This window comes from Calliphora vicina, chromosome 1, assembly GCF_958450345.1.
Source record: "Calliphora vicina chromosome 1, idCalVici1.1, whole genome shotgun sequence".
Taxonomy (NCBI): domain Eukaryota; kingdom Metazoa; phylum Arthropoda; class Insecta; order Diptera; family Calliphoridae; genus Calliphora; species Calliphora vicina.
Genome location: NC_088780.1, coordinates 15,269,845 through 15,282,313, shown reverse-complemented (window position 1 = coordinate 15,282,313; position 12,469 = coordinate 15,269,845).

The following is a 12,469-nucleotide window of genomic DNA, read 5'->3' as shown; positions in this document are numbered from 1 at the left end:
TTTTACAAATTAGTATATATCTAAAGAGTTTTTGAAATAGAATTGAAAAACAATTTTTGTTTCTGTTTTTTTTTACTTTAATATAAAAATATATTTGAAATTAATTGCATAGTAGTAAACAACTTTTGGGGTTTTAAAATGTTTTATAAACTGACTCCAAACTATCAAACTGGAGTTTTCAATGCAAACACATTTAAAAATTCATTACAAATATAATATAATCAAAATGTTATTAGGATAACTTTTGTGTTACTAAAATGTATTGCATAGTTAGGGGCTTATGACAGAAATATAGAAATGAATAGCTGTTAAAAAGTGGAAAGCATGTGGTATTTACTTATTGTGATATAAATTAAGTTTAAACATTCAAAACCCAATAAATCATAATTTTTGGTAATTTTTGTAGCATAGTTTTAGGCTTTGCTTATCTTTAGAACTTATATTTTCTTTATTTGTGAAATGATGAGGCCTACTTTAGGGCTTGTAAATTTATAAAAAATTATTTATAATTTCACTAATTAAAATTGATAACAAACATAAATTTATGCAAATGTTATTGTTAAAAAAACAAACAGATTATTGCCAATGCAGCTATTGTTTTTTATAGTGAATGTTACTATTAACATAACGAAAAAATTCAACAACAATGTTCCATTTTTTTTCCAGTTAACACAACATTTATACAAAACTGACATTTAACATTTTATCTTTAGAACAACATAAATTTGTTTAATAATAAATGAAAGCAAACAAGTAGAGCAAAAATCCAAAAATCCAAAAAAAAAAAATTTATAAATTTCAACTGTTTTTTTCTGTTTTGCCAATGACAGTAATATTGCATTATTTTTATTCACACAATAATGATGGGCTGCCATTCTTCATTCATTATAATTTCAAATTATGAAAGATTGAAATTGATATAAAAAGTGTTTTTCTCTTTTTTTGTTTTTTTTTGTTGGTTTCATGAATAATTGTGTGTGCTTTAATTGCAAACATTACATGTTGACGAACATGGCGATAATAATGATAAAAATCATTTGAAATTCATGTAAATTCCAATTTAAACAGATATGTAAATGTTTAATCAAACAATATTAAACTGCAATGAAAAAAAAACAGCAAATGCAAACACAAATGAACATGTAAAATGTTGTTTTATCATTATTAAATTAAAAAAAAAATAAATGATAACAGATAAAATTGAATTACAAAAAATTAATGATTTCTGCTGAAAAACAGATAAAATTGTTATTGAGATACGCTTTTAATGAGTCGCAAGCCGAAAAAAAAATTGTATGCAGCAAAAATATGTTTTTTTTTTTAATAATAATAATTCAAACATAAAGCATATGTTAAGGCAGTATCAAGTTATTCTTTATGAAAACAAAAACTGCTGCATATAAAGCCAAATAATGATGGTGGCAAATAGTAAAGCATATGTTAAGGCTGGATTATAAATAAAAAAAAATTGCTTTATTGAATTTTAATAAGATTTAAATACTAAATTTTATAAACGATATGAAGTAAAACAGCAACCATTAAAAATTAAAGGAAATTTTTTTTTAAAAAAAAGTCTGAAAACTTTATATTCTCTCGGAGGCATCCACTATTTACTCAAGCTGTGTAATATTTATTTACACATGTAGCTGTATTTGCCACTATTAACCATCATTATATGGTGAATTAACGACATGGTGTCTGATTGTAAATTAAGTGGAAAAATGTGAATGTGAAAAATATACAAATATGTATGTAATATAAAATAAATTACTTTATCCTACAACTAACCATATTTGCCATGATGGTTGCAGCAGACCTCGAAACATTTTTGCAAATAAATAAAATGTGCAACAGCCATAAAGTATGCTTTAATTTTTTTTGAATGTTTTGTACGCTTTCTCTCTCATTTATTTGCTGGTGGCCAAAAAACACCAATGAATACTTAAACATAATCAATGATGATTATTCTCAGGCAACAAAGTAAGGGAATACAAACAGAGTTGGTATTTGTGAGAAAAGTTGGTACGAATATTGCTAATATCTTAAAAAAATTTGGTCTTATAAGTCTGGCTTAAAATGTTATTTTAAAAGATTTTCTTTTGAATCTAAGCGAGTTTTTGTTTATAAAAATTACTTACAGTCTCAAGTAAGTTTTCGATAGGAAAGCTAGTTTACGCCTAATCTCAAAATTTGTAGTAATTTTTAAATTACATAAACTCAAATGTACTATTCAAACTCAAATTCAGTTCTAATAACAAAATTTAGTACTAAATCTCAAAAAAAATCAAGAAAGTATGGTCGGTCAAGCCCGACCATATAATACCCTACACTAAGTAAAAGAGCAAAAAAATTTTTCTTTTAAAATTTAAATAATTTATATTTTTGAGTGATTTTCGGAAGTGGGCCTTATATGGGGGCTATGACCAATTATGGACCGATCACCATGAAATTAGGTCGTGTGATTTATGTGTATATTAAAGTTAACTATGTTGAATTTTGTGTGTTTACCAAAATTTTTAAGCGATATATGCACTTTAAAGTGATTTTCGGAAGCGGGTCTATATGGGAGCTATGACTAATTATGGACCGATCGTAACAAAATTTGGTGACATGAATTTTGTGTATATAAAACTTATTTGGAGTGAAATTTGTGGAGATACATATATAAATTAAACACTTATGACCGATAAAGTCCAATTTCGGGAGGACATTTGTATGGGGGCTAGGTGAAATAATGGACGGATTTCAGCCAGTTTCAATAGGCTTGGTCCTTGAGCCGAAAAAATAATATGTATCAAATTCCATCGAAATATCTTCAAAATTGCGACCTGTACTCTGCGCACAAGGTTTACATGGACAGCCAGCCAGCCAACCAGACGAACGGACGGACATCGCTTAATCGAATTAGACTAATATTTTTGGGCGTTACAAACATCTGCACAAACGCATAATACCCTCCCCACTATGGTGGTGTAGGGTATAAATACTAAAGCTCGAATTAAGAACTCACTAAAATCAAAAATTTTATATTACATTCAAAAATTAAGTACAAAATTCAAAAATTTAGTACTAAATTCAAAAAAGTTAAAAATTTGGTACTAAATTCAAAAAATAAAAATTTAGTACTAAATTCAAAAAATAAAAATTTAGTACTAAATTCAAAAAATAAAAATTTAGTACTAAATTCAAACATTTAGTAATTAATCAAAAAATGAGTACATACTTTTAATCAAATATAGTACTAAATTTCAAGCTTAGTATCAAATCACAAATTTAGTACTAAACATCTAATTTGGTTATAATATAATTTAGTACTAAATTATAAAATTAGTACTATACTTTTAAATATAGTAAGAAACTGTAAAATTTTGTACCAAAAAACAATTTTAATATTAAAATTTAAATTTAGAACTAAGTACATATTTGGTACCATTTAACAAATTTTAGTACTAAATCTGGAATTTAGTACTAAAAATCTAGTTTAGTACCAAAATCTTAAATTAGGTAAAATCTCAAATTTTGTACTAAAAGAAAATTTTAGTACTAAAATTTAAATTTAGTACTAAGCAAATATTTGAAAACAAATATTGGTACTAAGTCTGAAATTTACTACTAAATCTCAAATTAAGTACTAAATTTAAAATGTAGTACTAAAAATCAAATTTAGTACTAAATTTCAAATTTAGTACTAAAACTCTAATTTGGTACTTAATCTAAAAATTAGTACTACCAAACAAATTTAGTGTTAAATCTGAAATTTATTACCAAATCTCAAATTTGGTACTAATAATCAATTTAGTACTATATTTCAACTTTAGTGCTAAATTTCAAATTAAGATTTAAATTTCAAATATAGTTTCTTAAGAATTAAGAACTAAATCACTAAAATCTAGAATTTAGTATTAAATTCAAACATTTAGTAATTAATCAAAAAATTAGTACTATTAATCAAATATAGTACTAAATTTCAAGCTTAGTATCAAATCTCAAATTTAGTACTAAATCTCCAATATCGTACAAAACTCAAATTTAGTACTAAAAATCTAATTTGGTTCTAATAATATAATTTAGTAGTAAATTATAAATTTAGTACGAAACTCTAAAATTTTGTAGTAAAACAAAATTTTAATACTAAAATTTAGTACTAAGTACGTATTTGGTACCATTTAAAAAATTTTAGTACTAAATTTAGTACGAAAATCTAAAATATTGTACAAAAAGACTATTTTAGTACTAAAATTTAAATTTAGTACTAAAAATCTAGTTTAGAAAAAAATCTAAATTAAATACTAATTTCAAATTTAGTACTAAAATCACAAATTTAGTGCCAAAAACCAAATTTAGTACTACATCTTAAATATAGTACTAAAAATCAAATTTAGTACAAAATCTTTAATTTGGTACTAAATCTAGAAATAAATAATGCAAATCGAAGTTAGTGTCAAATTTGAAATTTAGTACCAAATCTAGAATTTGGTACTAATAATCTCATTTAGTACTAAATTTCAAATTTCGTTTCTTATTTAGTTCAATCTCTAATTTATTACTGTAGTATTAAAAACATTGGTAGAATATCTAAAATTTAATACGAAAAATCAGAATTAGTACTAAATTTCAAATTATGTACCAAATCTCAATGTTATTTTAATAATCTGTTTAGTACCAAATCTCAAATTCAGTACTAGCATCTCAAATTTGTTGCAAAATCTCTATTTTAGTACTTAATAATTTTACTATTTCTTACTTTTTAATTCGAAATCTAAAGTTGTCCTTTTGAAGAGTTCTGCTGATTCTGATTTATTTTTTTAATTGCAAAATTGTTCAGATTCTGATTAATTTTGGTTTATATTAAAAATCCCTTCCCTGTTGACATCAAACTATGTAGTTATTCCAAGAAAATATAAGAGGAAGTTCAAAGCAAAAAAGTATGAGTTGGAAAAGCAAACAAGTATAAATAACTGCAACCACAAATGTGATAAACTACTTGCAAGATAATTGCTTGAGTATGTGAGTGTATTTACGCGTATGCAGTGGTTTTTTTATTATTGTTATTTCCATTGCATACTTTTGCCTGCATACCTTAAAGAGAGTTACAGTGGCGTAGGGAGAATAAATTAAAATATTTGGTTTTAAACGTTTTCTTCTAGAAAAATTGTTTTGGAAGCTTTTAAAATTTTTTGGAGCTTTTTTATATTAGTGTAAAAAATTTTTAATGTAATTAATTGAGCTTATTTTTGATATCTAAATTAACGCGTCTAAAGAGCTTTTGTTTAAAATAAAAATCTTTTGCAAAAGTTTTGCAACAAAGTTTTTGTCGTAAAGCTTTTGGATCTTTTTTTTATAATCATGTAAAAAATCTTAATAATTATTTTTTTGAGTTCTAAATTAACGAGTCTGAAGAGCTTTTGTATAAAATAAAAAGCTTTTACAAAAGTTTTATAACAAAGTTTTTGTTATATCGATCTGAAAAGCTTTTCGATTTCAGCCTAAAATTGCTATAATATTTTAAAGGTCAATTTCTTTTCCATTCAAATAAAACTCAGCAGTTTCCTAAATCTCTTATAAAAACACTGTGGTTTCTTTAAGTCTATTTAAAGACAAAAACAAACATTATGGGCCACTGCGGCAAACAACTATGATGTATTTAAGTTTCCTTTGGTTACTTGCATGTGCTGAAATTTAAGTTTCGTATTTCAAATTTCTTTTATTTCTTTCCATATGCTGCACATAAAGATGATGTGTAACCAGATATTTTACTATCAATATACATGCAACATATTGTAGCATGCGAAGTGGGCCATATGCAAACAGATTTTAAGGCCAAAATCTATATAAAAACTGTATATACTACAGTTATATACATATGTATAATTATACATACTAGTGCATGTACTTGTGTATTGTACATAAATATTTTATAACCATTTTATGTGTTTACACATGTTTTCTTCCTTTTGTTATAAAATATAGTATGTATAACAGCACTATAATTTCTTCTTGCATTTAAATACATTTTATTTGGGAAAGGACTCTTTCAACAACATTATTTTCGTATTCAATGCCGCATTTGCATTATTAATGCAAAATGCATTTTATTTTAAACATGCAAATGGTTCATTCTTTTTTTTTTTGGGTGAAAAATAAATAATAAAAAAACTATACGGAGTAGTATATTGTAGTTGTAGCTGACGATTGTTGCATTTTACTTTTTTGGTGTTTAACATAAATATGGGGAAATTATAGTTTTTCTTTTTTTTTTTTTACAGTGGTTATGAATTAAAATACTTATGTATATTATTTGGTGTTTTAATACAGTTTTGTTGTAATAAATAAATTTACTTAATTTAAATACAGTAAAGGCTAATGTATTTTTTTCCAATTCTAGCTTGAACGAAGAATGATTTTATTGACAGGTGAGTTGAAATATTAAATGGAATTTTATAAAAAATCTTATCAAAGCATTTTTATTTAGTACTAAATCAAAAATTTATTACTAAATATTTAATTTAGTACCAAATTAGAATTAAATTAAAAGTTTGTAATTAAATTTCAAATTTAGTAAAGAAAATTCAATGCAATTATTAAGTTGGGGATCAAATTAGTACTAAATCTCAAAATATATTACCACATCTCATATTAAGATTAAATCCCTAATTTGGTTTCAAATCTAAAATTTAGTATCAAACCCCAATCCAGTACCAATTCCCGCACTAGTACTTAATCTCAAGTTTAGCATCAAATCTCAAATTTACTACGAAATTTTGTTAAATTAATATTTAGATCTAAATCTTAAATTAGGTACCAAATCTCTAATTTACTACTTAATCACATCGTAGTTCCTAAACTCAAATTTATTACTAAATATTAAATTTAGTACTAATTCCAAATATAAATTTTGTACCAAATCTCAGATTTATTATCAATTTTAAAATTTAGTACCAAATCTAAAATCTCAAATTTATTATACAATCTTCAATTTAGTGCCAAATTTCGAATTTAGTACCAAATCTAAAATTTAGTACCAAATCTAAAATTTAGTACAAAATCTCAAATATAATACGAAATCCCATATTTAGTACCAAATCTAAAATATAGTACCAAATCTAAAATTGAAATATGAAATCTCAAATTTAGTATAAAATTTAGTGGTTCAAAATTACTACCAAATCTCAAATTTATTAACAAGTTATAAATTTAGTAGCAAATTATAAATTTAGTAGCAAATTATAAATTTAGTATTAAAGTATAAATTATAGAATTTTAAATTTAGTTCCAAATCTTGAATTTAGTAATAAATCTTAAATTAAGTACCAAATCTTGAATTTAGTACCAAATTTAAAATTTAGTACTTAATGTCAAATTTAGTACCAAATCTTAAATTTAGTACCAAATCTTAAATTTAGTACCAAATCTTTAATTTTGTACCAAAGCTTTAATTTAGTACTAATATTCAAATTCAATACTAAATCAAAAATTTAAATAAAAAAAAACAAATCTAGAATTTAGTACGAAATCTCAAATTTAGTACCAAATGTTATATTTAGTAACAAATTTATTATTTAGTACCAAATTTCGAATTCAGTACCAAATCCGAAAATTTAGTAACAAATCTCATATTTGGTACCAAATCTAAAAAATCTCAAATTTAGTACCAAATATAAAATTTAGTACCAAATATAAAATTTAGAATCAAATCTAAAATTTAGTACCAAATATAAAATTTAGTACCAAATCTAAAATTTAGTACCAAATATAAAATTTAGTACCAAATCTCAAATTTAATACCAAATCTTAAATTTTGTGCCAAATTTTAAATTTAGTACCAAATCTAGAATTTAGTACGAAATCTCAAATTTATTACTAAATCTCAAATTTAGTACCAAATCTCAAATTTAATACCAAATCTTAAATTTTGTGCCAAATTTTAAATTTAGTACCAAATCTAAAATTTAGTACCAAATCTAAAATCTGAAATTTAGTACCAAATCTCAAATATATTATATGAAATCCCATATTTAGTACCAAATCTAAAATATAGTACCAAATCTAATATTTAGTACCAAATCTAAAATTTAATATGAAATACCAAACAATCCTAAATTTAGTACCAAATCTTAAATTTAGTACCAAATCAAGAATTTAGTATCAAATTATAAATTTAGTACCAAATTACAAATTTAGTACGAAATTATAAATTTAGTACATCTTATATCTAGTACTAAATCTTAAATTTAGTACCAAATCCTAAATTTAATACCAAATCCTAAATTTAGTACCAAATCCTAAATTTAGTACCAAATCTTGAATTTAGTACCAAATCCTAAATTTAGTACCAAATCCTAAATCTAGTACCAAATCTTAAATTAAGTACTAAATCTGAAATTTGGTACAAATCATAAATTTAGTACCAAATCTTAAATTTAGTACCAAATCTTAAATTTAGTACCAAATCTTAAATTTAGTACCAAATCTTAAATTTAGTACCAAATCTTAAATTTAGTACCAAATCTAAAATATAGTACCAAATCTAATATTTAGTACCAAATCTAAAATTTAATATGAAATTTCAAATTTAGTATACAATTTAGTGATTCAAAATTACTACCAAATCTCAAATTTATGACCAAATTATAAATTTAGTAGCAAATTATAAATTTAGTACCAAAGTATAAATTATAGAATCTTAAATTTAGTTCCAAATCTTGAATTTAGTTCTAAGATTCAAATTCAATACTAAATCAAAAATTTAGTACTAAATCAAAAATTTAGTACCAAATCTAGAATTTAGTACGAAATCTCAAATTTATTACCAAATCTAAAATTTAGTACCAAATATATAATTTAGAACCAAATCTAAAATTTAGTACCAAATATAAAATTTAGTACCAAATATAAAATTTAGTACCAAATCTCAAATTTAATACCAAATCTTAAATTTTGTGCCAAATTTTAAATTTAGTACCAAATCTAGAATTTAGTACGAAATCTCAAATTTACTACCAAATCTCTTATTTAGTACCAAATCTGAAATTTAGTAACAAATCTCATATTTGGTACCAAATCTTGAATTTAGTACCAAATCAAATATAAAATTTAGTACCAAATCTTAAATTTGGTGCCAAATTTCGAATTCAGTACCAAATTCAAATTTTAGTAACAAATCTAAAACTTAGTAACAAATCTCAAATTTAGTACCAAATCCTAAATTTAGTACCTACGTTCAAATTTCAGTACGAAATCTCAAATTTAGTATCCAATCTTAAATTTAGTATTAAGTTTAAGTTTCAAATTTAGTACCAAATATTTAAGTTAGTACCAAGTATTAAATTTAGTACCAAGTCGAAAACATATTACCAAATGTCTAATTTGGTACTAAATCTTAAATTGAGTTCTAAAATTAAAATTCTCTAGTAACATATCTAAAATTTGGTATCAAATCTAAAATCTATTCAGTTTCAAACTCTCTTTACATATTTCAGCCTTGTTTTACTGCGTTTATTTCAATAATATCTTTGGAATATCTGTTTTTTTTTCTCCATTTCTCATTAATAACAATTAATAACTTTTTTAGTTAAATATTATTTCTTTTATTCACAAACAAATATTAATTCATACTTTATAGTATTTATAACAACATTTTTTTTCTAATAACTGAGTTTGTTATAACAAATATTTCAAAACCAAAAAAAAAAGAAAAAATCATTATTCACAAGATTATCATTATGGTAAATAAGCAGCTATATGCATATTTTATTTGCAAATATAAAATTCAATATTAAACTTAAATTAACATAATTACAGATACAACAACTGTGAAAAATAGTGTTAATAATTTAATAAAATATATATGAAAAAATTAATAAATTTTTTTTTTGTTCACACTAACTAACAAACTTGGCAAATTTCTATGTTTTTTTTTCGGATTTCAACAGCAGACGTTTAATTTTATGAGCCACTGTTTTAATTAAAGAGGGCTTATCATGGTATTGTTTAAAGTTAATTAAACTTTATCGTAATATAATAAATTCAATAATATTAATAAGGTTTTTCTTTCATAATTTTATCTGTTAATTTATATATAAGTATCTATGTTTATTTAGGTTTTTTTATTTCTTTATTATTATTTATATATAGAATTGTTGGTTTTTTTGTTTTTAACAATTTATTTATTTATATTTTTTAGGGTTGTTTTTCTTCATTAATTTATTAAATTTATAATTGAATCTCATTATTGTCAGAAAATTTCACAATTTTTTTTTTTAATAATAATATTTATCATTAAAGTTTTATTTAATTAATATTTGTTTTAGTAGTAGGTTTTTGTTTTGCATTTTTTTTTTTCGTTTAATATTAATAATTTTATATTTAAATTAATTTTAGTTATCGTTTTAATTTATACATAATTATACATTAAATTGTTTGCTGATAATTAAGGAATTTATTTGTTTTATTAAGGTATTTTTTTACAATAAGATTTATTAAGAATGATTATTTTTTTTTTAATTTTCCTTTCTATAGTTTTGAAGCTTTTTATAATGTATTTTAGGCCAATTTTTATTTAATTGTGATTAAATTTATTTACATTTGCCCAATTCACAACTGGTGTTGTAGCGTTGTATCGTTGTATGTCGTAATTTTTTTTATTAATGTTTTGTTTTTGTTTCGAAAAATTTGTTTGAAAAATATTTACGACATACAACGATACAACGCTACAACACCAGTTGTGAATTGGGCAATTAATTAATTACATTGTATGTTGTGGGATTTTAGGGGAAATTTTGGTTATTTTTAATATAATGGAAATTTGTGGTGTTTCAGCTACATTTGTAAATATTTTTATTAAATTCACAGCATAAGCTTAGGTTTATGTGGCAAATGAAAACACTGTTGGAATAAATACACAACGCCTGAAAATATGCCGCATTTATATCCATATTATTGAAGAATTCTTGGAATACTCTCAAAAAAAAAGAGAATCTGAAACTATTAACTTCAGCACTAAATGTAGAATTAATTACCAATTGTTAAATTTAGTACCAAATCATAAATTTAGTAACAAATTTTAAATAAAGTATCAAGTCTTAAATTCAGTACCTAATTTTAAATTTAGTACCAATTCTTAAATTTAGTACCAAATCTTAAATTAAGTACCAAATCTGAAATTTGGTACCAAATCTTAAATTAAGTACCAAATCTTGAATTTAGTACCAAATCTGAAATTCAGAAACTAATTTTAAATTTAGTACCAATTTTTAAATTTTGTACTAAATCTTAAATTTAGTACCAAATCTTAAATTAAGTACCAAATATAAAATTTAGTACCAAATCTTAAATCTAGTATAAAATCCTAAATTTAGTACCAAATCTGTAATTTAGTACCTAATTTTAAATTTAGTACCAATTCTTAAATTTTGTACTAAATCTTAAATTTAGTACCAAATCTTAAATTTAGTTCCAAATCTTAAATTAAGTACCAAATTTGAAATTTAGTACCAAATCTTAAATTTAGTACCAAATCTATAATTTAGTACCAATTCTTAAATTTTGTACTAAATCTTAAATTTAGTACCAAATTTTAAATTAATTACCAAATATAAAATTTAGTACCAAATCTTAAATTTAGTACCAAATCTTAAATCTAGTACCAAATCCTAAATTTAGTACCAAATCTATAATTTAGTACCAATTCTTAAATTTTGTACTAAATCTTAAATTTAGTACCAAATTTTAAATTAAGTACCAAATATAAAATTTAGTACCAAATCTTAAATCTAGTATAAAATCCTAAATTTAGTACCAAATTTATAATTTAATACCAATTCTTAAATTTTGTACTAAATCTTAAATTTAGTACCAAATCTTAAATTAATTACCAAATATAAAATTTAGTACCAAATCTTAAATTTAGTACCAAATCTTAAATCTAGTACCAAATCCTAAATTTAGTACCAAATCTATAATTTAGTACCAATTCTTAAATTTTGTACTAAATCTTAAATTTAGTACCAAATCTTAAATTAAGTACCAAATATAAAATTTAGTACCAAATCTTAAATCTAGTATAAAATCCTAAATTTAGTACCAAATCTTAAATCTAGTATAAAATCCTAAATTTAGTACCAAATCTGTAATTTAGTACCTAATTTTAAATTTAGTACCAATTCTTAAATTTTGTACTAAATCTTAAATTTAGTACCAAATCTTAAATTTAGTTCCAAATCTTAAATTAAGTACCAAATTTGAAATTTAGTACCAAATCTTAAATTTAGTACCAAATCTATAATTTAGTACCAATTCTTAAATTTTGTACTAAATCTTAAATTTAGTACCAAATTTTAAATTAATTACCAAATATAAAATTTAGTACCAAATCTTAAATTTAGTACCAAATCTTAAATCTAGTACCAAATCCTAAATTTAGTACCAAATCTATAATTTAGTACCAATTCTTAAATTTTGTACTAAATCT